This window comes from Cryptomeria japonica, unplaced genomic scaffold (genome assembly GCF_030272615.1).
Source record: "Cryptomeria japonica unplaced genomic scaffold, Sugi_1.0 HiC_scaffold_34, whole genome shotgun sequence".
NCBI classification, from domain to species: Eukaryota; Viridiplantae; Streptophyta; class Pinopsida; order Cupressales; family Cupressaceae; genus Cryptomeria; species Cryptomeria japonica.
In genome coordinates, this window is record NW_026728856.1 from 100,433 (window position 1) to 107,487 (window position 7,055).

At 63.5% G+C, this 7,055-nt stretch overlaps 2 non-coding genes across 2 annotated transcripts; both read left to right on the plus strand.

The window, feature by feature from the left end:
• The first annotated feature begins 590 nt into the window (after positions 1 to 590).
• Positions 591 to 709, plus strand: LOC131861945 (5S ribosomal RNA). Its single transcript, XR_009360975.1, has one exon. It is a non-coding gene; the product is annotated as a 5S ribosomal RNA (ribosomal RNA).
• A 5,915-nt stretch (positions 710 to 6,624) lies between these two features.
• LOC131861956 (5S ribosomal RNA) lies at positions 6,625 to 6,743 on the plus strand. Its single transcript, XR_009360986.1, has one exon. It is a non-coding gene; the product is annotated as a 5S ribosomal RNA (ribosomal RNA).
• The last annotated feature ends 312 nt before the right edge of the window (positions 6,744 to 7,055 follow it).

The following is a 7,055-nucleotide window of genomic DNA, read 5'->3' on the forward strand; positions in this document are numbered from 1 at the left end:
GGCCTTTTCGGGGTCGATTCTCGTTTTGGGCATCAGAGCATGTTTCTTCTCCTAAAACCCAATATTTGTTTATTAAGTCTCGGAACACATTTTTGTTCTCGTGGACCCATCATGGGTCTTGGAACGCATTTGTGGTCCTTGGGTCCCATTTTGCATCCCGAAACTTGTGTTTTGGTGCTTGATCCCTATTTTGGGTGCCCACCTTGCACCAAGTGCGCACCCGGGGCAAACCGAGCGCCTTGGTGCACCGGGGCAAGATCGAGCGTGCACCCGAGGCGCCCCGAACATGCACCAAGGTGCACTCGGCCCACATGTGAGCGCAGGTCGTTGCGCCCGAGGTGGTGTGTGGGCACCGCGTTGCAGACGGGACACTGCACGCACACGACGCCCCGTCCAGGTGCACGCACGTAGGCCGGGCCGGGTGCACACCCGACGCCCTAGCAAGGTGCGCGCACCCGGGCAGGGCTCACACTTGGCGAACGGGGCGCACTTCGCGAGGGAGGGTGTGCACCTCGACGGGGGTGGGTGGCCGGGGTGGATTCGCACGTGGGTCGCGGTTTGCTAAGTACACACTGCGACAAGCTCATAACGGGTGCGATCATACCAGCGTTAGTGCACCGGATCCCATCAGAACTCCGCAGTTAAGCGCGCTTGGGCCGGAGTAGTACTGGGATGGGTGACCTCCCGGGAAGTCCCGGTGTTGCACCCTTTCTTAGTTTTTCGCCGGGCGTCGCAATGCTATTTGAATAAACCTTTTGCCCGTTTGCGTTCTCGTCGGGGCCGGGCCGGGCCGGGGTGCGCTGCCCGCACTACCGCGCGCGCGGGGGCGACACCGAGCGCGCACCCGAGGCGCCCCGAGCACACAGGCCACGGTGCAACCCGGGCGTTGTGCGCGCACCCCGGTGCGCCCGAGGTGCTGCGCGCGCACCCAGGTGAAATCGGTGTGCACCTCGGCCAGTGCGCGCTCGGTCGAGTCGCGCACGTTGGCCAAGGTGCACGGTGATGTTTCTTACTCTAAGGTTCCGCACCAGACGCCCGGGACAGGTGAGCGAAGCTGGGCGGGGCCGGGTGCGCGGCCGGGGCAGGTGCACGCAGCTGGAGAGAGCTTTGGAGCACACCAGAGGTGCGCACCTTGGAGCACACTTCGGAGCGCACCAATGATGCGCTCCATTCAAAAGTTTCCTGAAAAGGCAAAAAAAGTTGAGATTATAGAATTTCCCACTTGAGAGATTGTAAAAAAAAAAAATTTAAAATGAAGGAAACGCGGGTGCCAAGGTGTGCGCGCCCGGGTGCGCAGCCCAGCCAAGGTGTGCGCACCAAGGCGCCCACCCTGGCGAAGGTGCACGCAAGGTGCGCACCCGAGGCAAACCGGACAATTAACCCAACTTTCGACTTCGCGCGCACCTGCGCACCTTGGAGCGCACTTCGGAGCGCTCCTTGGTGCGCACCAATCTTGGGCACCTCGGAGTGCACCATGGCGCCCACCAAGGTGCGCACCCGGGGCAAACCGAGCTCCGACTTCGTGCGCACCTTGGAGCGCACGAAAGGTGCGCACCATGGCGCCCACCAAGGTGCGCAGCCCAGCCAAGGCGTGCGCATCAAGGTGCGCACCCTGGCGAAGGTGCGCACCCGGGGCAAACCGAGCTCCGACTTCGTGCGCACCTTGGAGCGCACAAAGGGTGCGCAACCCAGCCAAGGTGTGCGCACCCCGGGCAAACCGAGCTCCGAATCGTGCGCACCTTGGAGCACACTTCGGAGCCCTCCTTGGTGCGCACCGATGTTGCGCACCTCGGAGCGCACCCGGGGAAAACAATGCAATTAACCCGACTTTCGACTTCGTGGGCACCTCGGAGCGCTCTCGGGTTCGCACCTCGGAGCACACCGAGGTGCGCACCTTTGATGCGCTGCCTTCACCAATTTCCAGAAAAGGCAAGAAAACATTGAGAAGGTGTGCGCACCGAGGTGCCCACCCTGGCGAAGGTGCACGCGAGGTGCGCACCCGGGGCAAACCGGGCTCCGACTTCGTGCACGCCATGCTGCGCACCTTGGAGGGCCATGGTGCGCACCTTGGAGCACACTTCGGAGCGCTCAATGGTGCCCAACCCAGCCAAGGTGCCCACCGCGGCGAAGGTGCACGCGAGGTGCGCACCCGGGGCAAACCGGGCTCCGACTTCGTGCACGCCGCACCTTGGAGCACACTTCGGAGCGCTCCTTGGTGCGCACCAGGGCGCGCAACCCAGCCGAGGTGCCCACCCCGGCGAAGGTGCACGCGGGGTGCGCACCCGGGGCAAACCGGGCTCCGACTTCGTGCACGCCATGGTGCCCACCGCGGCGAAGGTGCACGCGAGGTGCGCACCCGGGGCAAACCGGGCTCCGACTTCGTGCACGCCGCACCTTGGAGCACACTTCGGAGCGCTCCTTGGTGCGCACCAGGGCGCGCAACCCAGCCGAGGTGCCCACCCCGGCGAAGGTGCACGCGAGGTGCGCACCCGGGGCAAACCGGGCTCCGACTTCGTGCACGCCATGGTGCCCACCGCGGCGAAGGTGCACGCGAGGTGCGCACCCGGGGCAAACCGGGCTCCGACTTCGTGCACGCCGCACCTTGGAGCACACTTCGGAGCGCTCCTTGGTGCGCACCATGGTGCCCACCAGGGCGCGCAACCCCGCCGAAGGTGCACGCGAGGTGCGCACCCGGGGCAAACCGGGCTCCGACTTCGTGCACGCCGCACCTTGGAGCACACTTCGGAGCGCTCCTTGGTGCGCACCAGGGCGCGCAACCCCGCCGAAGGTGCACGCGAGGTGCGCACCCGGGGCAAACCGGGCTCCGACTTCGTGCACGCCATGGTGCGCACCAGGGTGCCCACCGCGGCGAAGGTGCGCACCCGGGGCAAACCGGGCTCCGACTTCGTGCACGCCGCACCTTGGAGCACACTTCGGAGCGCTCCTTGGTGCGCACCAGGGCGCGCAACCCAGCCGAGGTGCCCACCCCGGCGAAGGTGCACGCGAGGTGCGCACCCGGGGCAAACCGGGCTCCGACTTCGTGCACGCCATGGTGCCCACCGCGGCGAAGGTGCGCACCCAGGGCAAACCGGGCTAGGACTTCGTGCACGCCGCACCTTGGAGCACACTTTGGAGCGCTCCTTGGTGCGCACCATGGTGCCCACCAGGCCGCGCAACCCAGCCAAGGTGTGCGCACCAAGGTGCACGCGAGGTGCGCACCCGGGGCAAACCGGGGTCCGGCTTCGTGCACGCCGCACCTTGGAGCACACATCGGGGCGCTCCCGGGTTCGCACCGGCGTTGCGCACCGTGGTGGGCACCTCGGAGCGCACCGTGGTGGGCACCTCGGAGCACACCAAGGTGGGCAGCGAGGTGCGCACCTTTGATGCGATGCCTTCACTAATTTCCATAAAAGGCAAAAAAAAACGAGATTTTAAAATTTCCGTTTTGAAAGATAGTGAGAAAAAGGGAATGCTGGTGCCATCTTGAGCCCGCCCTGGTGCGCAGCCCAGCCAAGGTGTGCGCACCAAGGTGCCCACCCTGGCGAAGGTGCGCGCCCGGGCAATTAACCCAACTTCCAACTTCGCGCGCGCCAGGGTGGGAGCGCACCCAACAACCGGGCCTGGGAAGAGCCAATGCGAGAAACCCCACCAAACGCTCTGACAAAAAAAGAGGGGGCGCTCCAGTAACCCCGCTTCGGAGCGCACCCTGGGCAAACCCAGCCAGGGTGCCCACCCCGGCCAAGGTGCAGGCGAGGTGCGCACCCGGGGCAAACCGGGCTCCGACAACGTGCACGCCGCACCTTGGAGCACACTTCGTAGCGCTCCCGGGTGCGCACCTCAGAGCACACCAAGGTGGGCAGCGAGGTGCGCACCTTTGATGCGCTGCCTTCACTAATTTCCAGAAAAGGCAAAAAAAAGAGGAGATTTTAAAATTTCCGTTTTGAAAGATAGTGAAAAAAACGGAACGCGGGTGCCATCTTGAGCCCGCCCTGGTGCACAGCCCAGGTAAGGTGCCCACCCTGGCAAAGGTGCGCATCCGGGCAATTAACCCTACTTCCGACTTCGTGCGCGCCAGGGTGGCAACCGGGCCTGGGAAGAGCCAATGCGAGAAACCCCACCAAACGCTCCGACAAAAAAAGAGGCGGCGCTCCAATAACCCCGCTTCGGAGCGCAGCCGGGGCAAACCCAGCCAAGGTGCCCACCCCGACGAAGGTGCACGCGAGGTGCGCACCCGGGGCAAACCGGGCTCCGACAACGTGCACGCAGCACCTTGGAGCACACTTCGAAGCACTCCCGGGTGCCCACCGGCGTTGCGCACCGTGGTGGGCAGCGAGGTGCGCACCTTTGATGCGCTGCCTTCACTAATTTCCAGAAAAGGCAAAAAAAAATGAGATTTTAAAATTTCCGTTTTGAAAGATAGTGAAAAAAACGGAACGCGGGTGCCATCTTGAGCCCGCCCTGGTGCGCAGCCCAGGCAAGGCATGCGCACCAAGGTGCCCACCCGCGGTGCACGCCCGGGGCAAACCGGGCTCCGACTTCGTGCAGGCCGCACCTTGGAGCACACTTCGGAGCGCTCCTTGGTGCGCACCATGGTGCCCACCAGGGCGCACCCGGGGCAAACCGGGCTCCGACTTCGTGCACGCCGCACCTTGGAGCACACATCGGAGCGCTCCCAGGTTCGCACCAGCGTTGCGCACCTTTGATGCGCTGCCTTCACTAATTTCCAGAAAAGGCAAAAAAAAACGATATTTTAAAATTTCCGTTCTGAAAGATAGTGAAAAAAATGGAACGCGGGTGCCATCTTGAGCCCTTCCTGGTGCGCAGCCCAGGCAAGTTGTGCGCACCAAGGTGCCCACCCTGGCGGAGGTGCGCGCCCGGGGCAAACCGGGCTCCGACTTCGTGCACTGCATGGTGCCCACCAAGGCGCGCAACCCAGCCAAGGTGCCCACCGCAGCGAAGGTGCACGCGAGGTGCGCACCCGAGGTGCACACCCGGGGCAAACCGAGCTCCGACTTCGTGCACGCCGCACCTTGGAGCACACTTCAGAGCGCTCCTTGGTGCGCACCAGGGCGCGCAACCCAGCCAAGGTGCTCACCCCGGCGAAGGTGCACGCGAGGTGCGCACCCGGGGCAAGCCGGGCTCGGACTTCGTGCACGCCGCACCTTGGAGCACACATCGGAGCGCTCCCGGGTTCGCACCAGCATTGCGCACCTTTGATGCGCTGCCTTCACTAATTTCCAGAAAAGGCAAAAAAAAAAAAAAAACGAGATTTTAAAATTTCCGTTTTGAAAGATAGTGAAAAAAACGGAACGCGGGTGCCATCTTGAGCCCGCCCTGGTGTGCAGCCCAGGCAAGTTGTGCGCACCAAGGCACCCACCCTGGCCAAGGTGGGTCACGGGGTGGGTCCTAGGGTGGGTAACGGGGTGGGTACTAAGGTGCGTGCCAAGGTGGGTCATGGGGTGGGTGCCAAGGTGGGCACCAGGGTGGGTGTGCACCAACCCTAGCCAGGGTAGGTCACGGGGTGGTTGTCGGGGTGGGCGTCAAGGAGCCAAGGTGGGTGGCAAGTAGCCAAGTTGCGTGCCAAGGTGGGTGTCGGGGTGGGTGCCAAGGATCCAAGGTGGGTTCCAAGGAACCAAGGTGGGTGTCTGGGTGGGTGCCGAGGTGGGAGCCAGGGTGGGTCCCAAGGTGAGTGCAAAGGTGGGTGCCAGGGTCAAGGTGAGTGCCAATGTGGGTTCCAAGGTGCCAGGGTCAGGGTGAGTGCCAATGTGGGTTCAAAGGTGCTAAGTTGGGTGCGAGGTTGGGTGCGAGGGTGGGTGGGTGCCAAGGTGTGCTAGGTGGAAGCCCGGGTGGGTCGGCATCCCATGGGTGTCGAGTTGGGTGCCTGATGGGTGCTTCTTGTCAAGTTTTAGTCGTCGGGACTCATTTCGAGCCTTAGAGGTCGTTTCTTGTCCGGTTGCCCTGTCTTCGACCTGGGAACCCAATTTTGGTCCTCGGGTCCCATTTTTTTTTGTCTCGCATCCCACTTTTGGCCTGTGGCCTTTTCGGGGTCGATTCTCGTTTTGGGCATCAGAGCATGTTTCTTCTCCTAAAACCCAATATTTGTTTATTAAGTCTCGGAACACATTTTTGTTCTCGTGGACCCATCATGGGTCTTGGAACGCATTTGTGGTCCTTGGGTCCCATTTTGCATCCCGAAACTTGTGTTTTGGTGCTTGATCCCTATTTTGGGTGCCCACCTTGCACCAAGTGCGCACCCGGGGCAAACCGAGCGCCTTGGTGCACCGGGGCAAGATCGAGCGTGCACCCGAGGCGCCCCGAACATGCACCAAGGTGCACTCGGCCCACATGTGAGCGCAGGTCGTTGCGCCCGAGGTGGTGTGTGGGCACCGCGTTGCAGACGGGACACTGCACGCACACGACGCCCCGTCCAGGTGCACGCACGTAGGCCGGGCCGGGTGCACACCCGACGCCCTAGCAAGGTGCGCGCACCCGGGCAGGGCTCACACTTGGCGAACGGGGCGCACTTCGCGAGGGAGGGTGTGCACCTCGACGGGGGTGGGTGGCCGGGGTGGATTCGCACGTGGGTCGCGGTTTGCTAAGTACACACTGCGACAAGCTCATAACGGGTGCGATCATACCAGCGTTAGTGCACCGGATCCCATCAGAACTCCGCAGTTAAGCGCGCTTGGGCCGGAGTAGTACTGGGATGGGTGACCTCCCGGGAAGTCCCGGTGTTGCACCCTTTTTTAGTTTTTCGCCGGGCGTCGCAATGCTATTTGAATAAACCTTTTGCCCGTTTGCGTTCTCGTCGGGGCCGGGCCGGGCCGGGGTGCGCTGCCCGCACTACCGCGCGCGCGGGGGCGACACCGAGCGCGCACCCGAGGCGCCCCGAGCACACAGGCCACGGTGCAACCCGGGCGTTGTGCGCGCACCCCGGTGCGCCCGAGGTGCTGCGCGCGCACCCAGGTGAAATCGGTGTGCACCTCGGCCAGTGCGCGCTCGGTCGAGTCGCGCACGTTGGCCAAGGTGCACGGTGATGTTTCTTACTCTAAGGT